Genomic DNA, 12,297 nt, shown 5'->3' with positions numbered 1-12,297 from the left:
TGCTCTGTTGTCGTAAATGAATGAACTTTTTTCACTTATAGAGGACTTTGCTTCGTGAGAAGCAAAATTTCTGACACACTCCTCAAGACCTTTAGTATTTGGCTTATCTGTATGCAATCAGAATCTCAATCCATTTTGATTATCATGTTAAATCAAGTATAATATTAATAACAATTGCAAATAAATAATCATATTATTTCCAACATTGTTCAATAAAATATGATCCACATTTTATGCTAAATTAAATTAAAATTTATGTCATTTCCAAATTTATATTAAGTATAATATTAACATATTACTAAAATATTAAATTATGAACAAATATAGACAATTTTTACTAAAAAAAAAATATTGGTAACAATTGAGTATTTAAGTTATGTATTTTGATAAGTGTATATGTATTTATTAAACAACAATTTCTTTGCAAGCTAGATGTTTATATACATCAATAAATACCTAAAATATTAAAAAATAATAAAACTACTTTTGCTAATTTTTAAATAAGTAATGTTATAATTTTTATAATTACTAATATAATATAGTATAATAATATAATATAGTATAATAATATAATATAGTATAATATTGGATATAAGTTTTATATTTAGGATCATGAAATACATTCTTAAAAATTTATATACAGATCCATCTTTATCATTATAATGAAGATTTCCTTGACGAATCTATTCACTAAGCAAATCGATTTGAATATGATCTACGAATGTTACAGTCATGTAACGAGACGACAGTATAGAAGGCCAAGGTGTCGAGCTGTCTCATGTGGTTGAAAGCTTAACTGAACGTAACCAGACAGTCCAGATTCCTATACCCTTCCGATATTCGATGATACGGAGCGTGAAATCGAGTTTGCGTCGTTGTAATGATAAAATCAAGCACGACAAAGCGATCAGTTCAATGATCTGAGTCAACAAGCTTTTATTTATGCTTATTTACTATTGATATTCGCGTCATAAAGTGAATAAAGAAATAGCTCTGGTCAATAGACAGACAATATTCTTGCTCTTTTCTACATGTGTCCGTCTATATGCATAGATAAAATAATCATCTTATATAATACATAAATATGTATCTTTTCTTAAACACATATCTATTCTTTAAACACGTGTCTCTTTTTAAATTGCACAACTAAAAATTTTTTAATTTACTAATTTTAACAAAACGTATGTATTAAAAAAAATATCTTTTAACACGCAAAATTATTAAATCTATATAGATGGAAATTTAAGAACAAATGCTTTAAAACATTTATTAGAGACACGTACAAACAATTGTACGTATGATATGCAGTTTGTTGTACATGTTTTACCGCACTCAGATACAATTGTAAAAGTAACGATGACGAAATTTCTTTAGAAAGTTACAATTGTCACGTAAGTGAAGATATCTAGAGAGAAAAGTTAAATTTGTGTGGGACGATGGAGTATTTTGAAGGAGAAAATCAGCAGCAAATGGTCCGAACAATATTGTAACGATAGGTATTCAACATGGTAGAGAAGCGACTGTGTATTCATGCAATGTACGCTCCTTTATTTCATTTCGCAGATTTTCCGCTGGCAAATGTCTGACGCGCACAACTTTATATTTCTTAGGATAAGAAAAAATAACCATTGATACTCCTTTAAATTTTATTTATATTTACGCTACGTATCTTCCGACACGTTCGATATTCTCAATATATTAACTATATAAATGTTTCAATCAATTTTATTTCGTCCCGAAAAATCCTCATACAATTTCCTTAATCTATTTCCAAATTTACACAATTATGCAAATGTAGTTATTTTGTAAATGACTAGATTATTGAGAAACACGCCGCCACTAGAACTGTTCCCGGAAACAGTTCAATATAATAGACTTTCAAGAAGAGAAGAGAAGTAAGTTTAATAATCAACGGAGTACTGAGTAAAAAAGTACGATATCTCACAATCGACAGTATCTCATAAATTTGCATTGTACAATATTTCTTCCATTATTGTACTTATGCGTAAATTAAATTCGTAAATAAAAGAGTAAACATTGCAGTTAGTCATTATTCTTTGACCACAAATCGCTTACTTTGCACTGGCGTTCCGATTCGAGAAATAGAAGATTTCACATGAAATCCAAAACCCAACGACTGGAGAAAGTGTTTTATCACCCTAAGCGATATCTCGTGCTTACAAAAGTATAAATACGAAGTTTCGCAAACCATATGTTTGCATATTACGTAATCGAATCACATGAAGAAATATTAGACAGGAAGATGTTTATATGCTATAACATATAGCGATATTTGTAGAAACTGTTAATCGTTGTTGAAATGTTGTACATGTTTGGAAGCCGAAATGAGAATTAGATCATGCTACACTTTTCTCATCGCTTCGTGGATCAAGAGATACGATACAATACTGTTACTCTAGTCACGCGCAATCGGCACGCTACGCGCCAAAAATACGTCCGTAGACAATTTGAACTAATCATTGACATAAAATGAACCAATGGCTTGAAATAAGAAAAACGAGAAATCTATATACCAATTGCTCCCTTTAAAAGAGACATTCTAATTAAATTATAGAAGATATAAGATAACAATTTATCAATAAAAATATCGTTATTTTTAGGTTCTTTAATTATGATATCATATTACAAATTTAGATCAAAATTTAATCACTCTAGAAAAGAAAAAAATCTATATTTGATTAAAGCAAATCTTGATGCTTAATCATAGTCATATATAAATTTTCAAATATTTTTTTCAGTTCTATAAACTGCACGCCGATTAGGTTTATCGAACTTGAAACGCAATCATAAACTGAAGCCGAAAATAATATTATAAATCATATTGATTGTCAATTCAATTATGTGTGTTATTCACTTATTGATCCATTTTCCATTTATTATTATTGAAATACACATATAAAAAAATAACAAATTTTTTATAATCCTTTTATTTTATCGATTTTATAATAAAATTAAATTAAGAAAGAATTATAATAAAATAACAATATTATATATTATAAATTTATAAACTTTTAAATGCAAAATAAATAGTTAAGTAATGAGAAAAAGTTTACATTAATGGCTTATATTAAATGGAGCATTGCATCTAAATATTATTATCTTGTGTAAGAATCTCATAATAATTAGAATTTCTCTATTCTAATGATAAATTGTAGTACATACTTTATTATATGGATCACTCATTATGTATAATCTGCATTTTTCTAAGAGATAAACTTATCTATCTCATGATAAACATATCTTATACAAAGAATAATTTGTAATTTACAATAGTAAATAAAATTGTTCGAATTACATACATTTGTTTCACAGCTATTATCATTATTTTTATTTAATTATACGTTTAATACATATTTCAGTTCTGTTCACATAAATATTTATGTAATAAGATATTTTTTCTTGGACAATTTTAATATAAACATGAAGTTGCAAATTATCTATTGAGCAAGTAAAGTAATATATTACATATACTTATTCATATGTGAGGATAATATATAAATAAACTTGTTTTACGATTTGGTAAACCACTAATTGTAAGTGAAATAGGAAATGATCATCTGTGTCTATTTGTCGGACACATTTTACTTTCTACACATATTGACATGCATGCAGAGCATGCATTATCAAACGTTATATCTGGTTAGCTCGTCTTACATATCAATCGTAATTGGTTGTTAGTGTAATCTAGATAAAAGTGAATGCTGTAATTTGATCAATAAACGAGCAATTGTATAACTTGAATTATGTGCTATTGACCCGTAAACTAATTTAAATCATCATTTTAATCACTTATTAAATTACTATACTCTATTTTAATATATTTTAATATATTTTAATATATTTTATTTGTTAACGCGCCTTTATAATATAATAAAATATTTTGAGTTAAATTAACATAAAATATAATATCTAAAAATAAAAATATATAAATTTAAACTAAAAGAAACTTGTTGAATTACATCATGCTATTTTTAATAATAAAAAGAAGGAATCAATATTTATAAATGATTAATTTTCTGTATCTGACTGTACTCGATCGACTTTTCTTGCCCTCTTTTATATATCGAGGTCACACGTGACCTTGTTTGGAGCGCAAAGGTATGTAAATTTCTCGACTTTGACTGTAGATGAGACATAGTGCCGATTTCCTGGAGAAAATTAGCAATGAGTTAACTTTTCTATTATCGCACAAAAGAGTAATCAGTGTGCTACACCGCAGTTGCTAATGATCGCGCTGAAAACAGTTGCATTAGTACTTACATAATAGATTATCTGTATAATAAATTATATCTATAGGAATTTATTTAAAGGAAATAAAATTATATTTTTTTTATAAATTTATGAAACAAACACATTAATCGATATTTTATTTATTTTGTTTGTAAAATTTTGTTTGTAAAATTTGATAAATCTATTTTGACTAACAAAAATTATAAAATAAAAGTAAAAAAATATTTAATTAAAATTTAAAATTTAACATTCTTTATGTGTATATTTTCAAAACTTGGTTATATAATAAGAATAGTTTTTATTTTATACATTAGGATTAAGTATAGAGAAAGCAATTCATGTAATGCTACTTACTTTTTCATCTCTTTAAATATAAAATTTTATTACGGAAACTCTTCTCTTGTGTGCAAATCTTAGAATTTTTGGCACTACGCAAAGTAACATTGTAAAAAATACAAGATAATAAACTTAAAAACTTTGAATTTATCGATTTTTATCAAGTTTTGGGATACGGTGTTAGGATATCAATGTTACACGATGTGAAGTAACAAAAACACGTTTGCAAATTTTCAACAAGTATATTTAAAAAACTAATAAGAAATTTTGTTTTAATGTATCCGTTCAACTAAAACGGATACATCACACATTTCAAAAAATTTAAGACGAAATGTTTATTTACTTATTACTATTTATATATTATATTTTATCAGTTTTAATAAGAATCAAATAGTTAAATAAATTTTATTTAAAAATTTTTAAGTATTTACTATTGTGGAAGTAATTGCTTGCAATCTTATTATAGCAAGAAATAATTTAATATTATATTAATCAATGATGATCACATATTATGAATTGCACTTTTATATACGTCGGTCTCACCATAATCATTAATATTATTATCAGAAATGAAAAGAATCATACATCAAGACGAAGAAATAGTCTTTTCACAACAAAAAGATTTTCTCCATTGCATATGTCGCATAATTAACCTTAATTGAGACTTATAAATGATAATTTCTTCATTCTTTTCTTCCTTTCTTGAAGAATATCAGAGTTCATGGCTCTGACATCGACCAAATGAATCCTGATCATCAAATGATATTTCCGTTTTTCTCTCTCTATTTATTATATAATTAATATAATTAATCTTTATACATAATTATACATATGGCATACATATGGCATACATATGTTAACTTAAAATAGATTTTGCCTCTTTTGTACTTAAAACTATTAGTAAAAAACAAGTAAATAATAATTATTTCCAGTGCTAATTTGCTTAGTAATCTAATAATTACCTACTAAATGTTTAATATATTTAAATTTGTAATTTAATATGGCGTTATTATTTAATTATTTAATTAAAATTTATGCTTTTTCTCGTAATATCTCGTATCTCTTCTCGTAAATTTTTTTCATATATTTCCGGTAGCTCTTCACTGTCATATCTGTTACGATAGTTGTGTGTTGTGTTATATAAATCCTTAAAGGACACTTGCGACACACATACCGTCTCTCGCTTAGAATGATGAAAAAGCATAGCCGACGAGTCAATGTCTGTCAGAGATCCGAGCCAAGAACAAGAATGAGTCCTCATTTGGACTGCACATATTTCCCAGGTCGTTTCCTCATCATAAAATGAAATTATTACTTTATCAGTTTTCTCCTCGTATCCCTGTCCGAATCAAAGTTCCACATTTCTCCTCATTTGTCTTTTCGTTTTCTTACTCCTCTGTCCATTCCGTGCGTTGGCGGCTCTTCTCGCGTGTCTTAACCAAAGCTCACGAGACTGCCACGAGAATAGGAGGGAACAAGACAGTATACAGGAGAGCTGTACAGCCGTTGGCTGCTGGGATACCAAAGATTCCTTCAGAGATTGCGGACGGAATTTCGTTGCAGTGACGGACGAACTCCTCTCCACGTCTTGTCTTATCTTACCCCTGCCGGTATTATAGCCTCGTCTTCTTATACCCCTCCTAAGACGAAGGTATCCTACGCCAGACAGATAAAATTCCAGGAAAAGCGAAAAGGGCCTCCTCCAACTCCCTTTTCCTCTGGAAACAGGAACCTTCACGAGAGCGAAACTACGCTGCCGTATCCCATATCCTGCGACGTCGGAAAGAGACTCTAAATCGAAAGATCCCAGTTTAGATGGATCCTGGATGCTCAAGGTGCTAGATCTCCCGTCATTCGAAATCGATTCGGCATGTCGGCAAACACTTTCCGCTACCAAACCGCTCCCCGCGCCCGAAACAGATAAAATCAGTTTTTATGTATGCAGGAATCACGTCACGAGCTAAAATAATCAATAACACATTTTTTTTCTATATATTTTTTTATCTATAGATATTGTAATGAATTTAAAGTTGACATTTTTTAACAGAAGACATATATAGAAGGAAGACATATATCATAGAAGATAGACATTTTTTTTATAAAAGATATTATAAAAAAATAAATTAGCAATTTTTAATTTTAAGATGAATCTAAAAAATTTTACAAAAGTATTATTCAAAGTATTATTTAATAGGAAGACATCGTTTTAATATATCTGATGAACACAAAATGTTTTGTCTGTTGAAATCAAAATCGTTATTTTAAAAAATGGGCTAATAAATTTATCTCATTAAATAATTATGTAACCATATATTCTTTATGTAGAAAGTTTGCTAAATGATTTTGCAAACTCACAAATTTATGCGTATCTAGGATGTCAAAAGAGTAAGTAGAACGAGTGAAAGTTAAAATAAGGGATTATTGTATTTTAGTGAAGCAGAATTCGCAAACTTACGCAAAATTGCGAATATGGGATGTACCCCCCTCAAACTTACGAAAATATGATAGAGTAAAACACAATACCATGTTACAACAAGTTCTCGTTGTAATTCATTATACTAACCCTACTTCTACTGTTTCATGAATATTCATTCTTTTCCGTCATCATTATTATCTTCTTTGTAAAAATTTTTACACAATTACACTACACTGATATGAAACATTTACATTTAAATATAATATTTATTGCATTATTTTTACAGAGCGACATAATTACTGTATAATTATTCAAGTATATAGTAATATAAAGAACAATTGCTCGATAAAGACACTAAATATTTGAAATAAGAGATGAGATCAATTGAAATAAACAAGGAAGTTACATTAGTTTCTAGATCATGGTTAGAGTCCTCAAGGTCAAACATCCTTCATCGACAAAACCTGTTTGGAACATGAGAAGAAAGTCGTGGCCCAAACCTGATTGTCGATCGTCTCAGTGTCTGAACTTTCGTGGTGACCTCCTTTTCAAATATCCTCGATTTCCCGCTTCCATCTCGTTTTACGTTTATCTCTTTCTGGAAGCTGCATAACAATTTATCGTCGTACTCATTCGCTCACACAATTACGCTTAAAATTGAAACGATACATAAATGGGAGCGCTTCGCTCCAATCTTACTATATAACACGTCTTATTAAATACACGAAATTAAAACAGAGATCAAAGATATATACAGAGAAAGTATTTATGAGTGACGGTGAATGGAAGTAATTAGGAAGACTATCAGAACACGTGTCATACGTTTAGCTTGTATTAGAAATTTTTAATAAATTTTAAATAAATATAGAAAAAGGAGATCAAAAAAATTTAGGAAATTATATTATCACGATAATTATACTTTATTATAGAATCTCGCTTAAGAAGAAATTATGAAAAACTAGGGACATGTAATTAATTAATTCTAATCGCGTCAGCATGCACAGCTTGCAAACGGCAACGACAAACCAAGTTATTACACCGTGATACGTGCTGGTGGAATCTGGCAATAAAATTTGCATTAATCGTTCTCGACCGGCGGAGAGCACAGGAAACGGAAACGTAGAAAAGTAGGATATGTAATAATGTATGACGCGTATATCAGAGAGGAGAAAAAGAAGATATTAATTCAGCAATTAATCCTCCATTTTTCGTATGTTTAACAAAGTATCAAACAATATATCAGCTAATAATGAAAGCATTTTATAAATTGCACTTTCTCCTTATTAGTAATAATTAAATAGCAGCGACAAATTTTACGAGAAATACTGATTTTTGGTGAATCTCAGCGTTCTGGAATAAAATCAAACGTCTCGATATTATTGATGTGGAGGCATGTAAAAAGAAAAATTTATAAGAAAAATTTATAAGAAAATAAAAGAAAGATAGTTTAGTATTAAAAACAAGATGAAACATTAAAAGATGAAACGAAAATGAAATTCTTAGAAGAGTCACGAATTCGAGTTAAAATGCCGCGAAGACTATTACTTATGAATTTGCCATCGTGATTTACGGCGCAAATCGTTGTTAACTATATACGTATGTAGATGGCGGCTAGTATAAGAAAGACAACATATGAAGAAAAAACCGATGAGGAAAACTATATAAATCGTAGAACGCATAATGAAAAAAAGAAAAAAATAGAAGAAGCAAAAAAGGTAGAAGCAACCGAAGAAGCAACCGCGAAGGCCACAAAGGCCACGGGTTCACCCAGTGACTACTTGTTACTCTGGCACGTTTCCAAATTTACTCTACAAGCTTTTTTTTATTTTACCCCTTAGTTTTCCGTTTTCCTGATTTATTACTATATTGCGCGTCACAGTTTGGCCGCTCAACAGTCGTCAACCATTCGTGACAGAAACCGGATTTCATGACGCATCGATTCTTTAAATAGAATAAATAGAATAAAAATCTTAAATTTGTTGATTTGTGATAAAAATTGTATTAATTTTTGCTGTTATTATGCAGAAAAAATGTTTGAATTAAAGAAACTATATATAAAAACACACACATATAATATATTATTATAACGAATGTTTTTTTGTTTCTATTAAAAGTATAGTTAACTTTTAATTGTAAATTCTAATAGATAAACTTAGATCTTTAAAAAAAATAAGTAAAATACAATCCAACTATGATAGTAAAAATGTGTTAAAACTTTTGCAAGTGAGTAAGAATTTTTTGTTTAGTCTAAAAAAATATAAAAAATTACATTGAAGTTTGAAAATCCTATAAGGATGAAAGATGAAAATTTCGCATTGTTGACAATTAGTTAAATATAATATGAAAGAGTAAAAGAAATGCTGAGTTATCGCAATTCGTGCGCAAATCTTTCAACATATATAATAAATTTAATAATTATATAAATTGTTCCGAGACAAATCATAAAAAGATTAAGAGTACGCGTTTCGACTTATTTTAAGATCATTATGAACAGAAGAATATAAATAATACAAAATTAGTTTTACATATTTAATTATGTGCGAGTGTGCAGTAATAATTGATTTGAAGCATAGCTATTTTGTAGGTTTGAATACAGTTATATGCTCATTTGTATATAAAAGTGATTTTTATCAATATTAATACAATTCAATTTCTAATCTTATAAAAATTTGCTATCTAAACACAGTATACTTCTTAATCGTAAAATTTTAATATAGAAATAAAATTTTTAACATAAAATCATAAAAAGCTAAAGGAATGATATTTGTACTGGAGCATTTTGTATTCTCGTTATGTACATTTTACAGGTGTTTTAGCAATTAGCAGATGAATTAATGCATTGCATACGAGACGGAACTTGCACATAGATTACACGTAACGTGCCCATTATTAAGTCGCATGTTTGTCCGTAACGATGCTTCGCAAATGACCAGGACAGTTTCAGGAGCCGTCCATCATCCACGGAAATAGTTGAAATTCTCCGGGTAGCCGCCGGAAATGTGAAAGTATACATCGCGCACGTACAAAACGCGAACGAGTGTGAGTCTCCGGATGCCGTATATCTTTGTAATAAACTCAGGCGACCCCAACCCATTCGGCTACGCTCTACCCTTATGACCCGTCGACGTTAATTACCAGAATAATTGCCCAGGATGGAAATCCAAGCCTTACGTAGGCATGCTTTGTAGTGTTAGTCGGACAGGTCAGGTGGCTTGCATGATCCTTTTAACACGACGTCCTATGTTATACGAATAATACAATTTTTATTTTTGGAAATGGAATATATCATTTTCAAACAATATTTATTTAATTATTCAAATTGAGTAGCTTTTAGAAAAGTGAAAGAGACTATAAATGTCTTTGCAAGAAATATGAATAAGTTGAAAATTTTATCTAAAAAGAAGTATGATATCCTATGAATTAATTTGCATAAATTAATTCTAATTTATGTAAATTAAATTAATTTATGTAAACAGTTTGCGCAATAAGATACAAGAAGAGTAATTTATTTTATAACTATTAGTTACTGTTTTTTTCTTTTAAAAAAATATAATTATCTATTAACAAAGAACTATTTATCAATTCTAATTTATCTAGAGAGAAAGTAAATAAATTTTTTGTACACAAAAGATTTATTTTCGAAGCAATGAACAATAAAGATAATCTCGATTTTGTTATTTCATGATCATACTTTTCACTAACGATTGAGCCTTTTACCATGACACCCGCGGATAATTTAGGCGACGATTGTCGCTCACGGAACGAACAAGGAAGAGACTTGCCTTCTTGGAAATTCGCCAAAATCGTGGCACGAACTCTCAATTTACTAGCCAGTTTGACTTTCTACGTGCCCGAAGTACACATATCTCTTTTCTTCAAACCAAGAAAAATGTATATGTGCCATTATTGGCGTATCTGTCCTACAGATTCAATGAAATTCAAAAGATTTAAGTTTTTATAATAATTCAGTAAAATAAATAACTGATAAAAATTCTAATGTTTTAAAAGCTTTGTTATAAATTGTTTCTAAAATTGTGAAAATAATTACGATAACGTATAGGTACTCAATTATACAAACTAAATCGTTTTGAACAATTCTGTCCAATACTTATTCTTTTACATATTAAAAAAAAAAACGTAAATTTTATCATTCAGATAGTGAATTATATGATATTTAAATTACTATATGTTAAAAACTACACATATTATTAAATTACACTAAGAATAAATAAAATTTTGAGAACAGTAATCGATTTGCCAATCGATGCTTATAAACTCATAATATGCTGTATTTTTTAACAATGCCTCGCGACAGGGGACCGATACGATTATACGTATAGATTCTTTTAAATCAGAACCAAAAATAAAGTGACTTTTTCTTCTTTTTTTTATTCTATATTCTTATATAGTACTATGTGTGTACCATCATAGATAAATAGTATAAATACACATGTATACGCCTGACAATAAGTCCAATCTTGTCTCTTCCTCACGAGCGTATCTGCACACGAAACTGCAACAGATTCGATATCCGCAGAAGAGTAGAAGTTACTTAGGAAATTGAAGACAAATTCTCTTTTTTCTTCCCCGTCCATCACGCTTACCCACAAGATACATCCTGTACTACGATTCTTTTTGCAATAGGTAAAAGACGAAGATCTATGCAGAAGAAAGAAGAAAAACGGAAAAAAGGAAGAAGGAAGAAGAGAGGAAGAAATAAGCGAAAAGAGTGAAGGCGAGGGAGGAGATGTGCTCTCGCATAAAATTCTCGTTACCCTACGTATCGAGCAGCTCTCGAAACGACACGCTGATCCTCACTTCTTCTCATCTTCTTCTTAAACCATTCCCCTTTCGTGTTCTGCCTTCAAACCCCGGCATACCGCCGCTCGTCCTCGAAATTGCATTTCGCTCGACTGTCGCGGCTCGTTTGCTCGAATGCGCCAAGAGCTTCTCGGGAATAGGTTGCCTTTAACTTCGAGGCTGGTAGTGGTGATGACAACGATGACGGCAATGGCGACGACAGTAATGCACAGTTCTATTAATTTAAATTACGGAAACGGACTTTACACCACACGTCGCAAATACGTGCAATGTCTGTTTAACTGCGATCTCGCCCAGTTAGTATGTTGAAGTTAACGCGCACGAGCTTCTCACATCCGTGAAGTATGTTGAGCATTTGGCAGAACGAAAATATCGATATGTATGCTGCAGGCAATCGTTGATGTGTGTCTTGGATGATTCAAGTGCCTCTCATAAATTTTCAAATATATGTAGCAGCATCGTAAACTTTTCAA

This window comes from Atta colombica, unplaced genomic scaffold (genome assembly GCF_001594045.1).
Source record: "Atta colombica isolate Treedump-2 unplaced genomic scaffold, Acol1.0 scaffold125, whole genome shotgun sequence".
NCBI classification, from domain to species: Eukaryota; Metazoa; Arthropoda; class Insecta; order Hymenoptera; family Formicidae; genus Atta; species Atta colombica.
Note: the sequence above shows the minus strand (reverse complement) of the source record.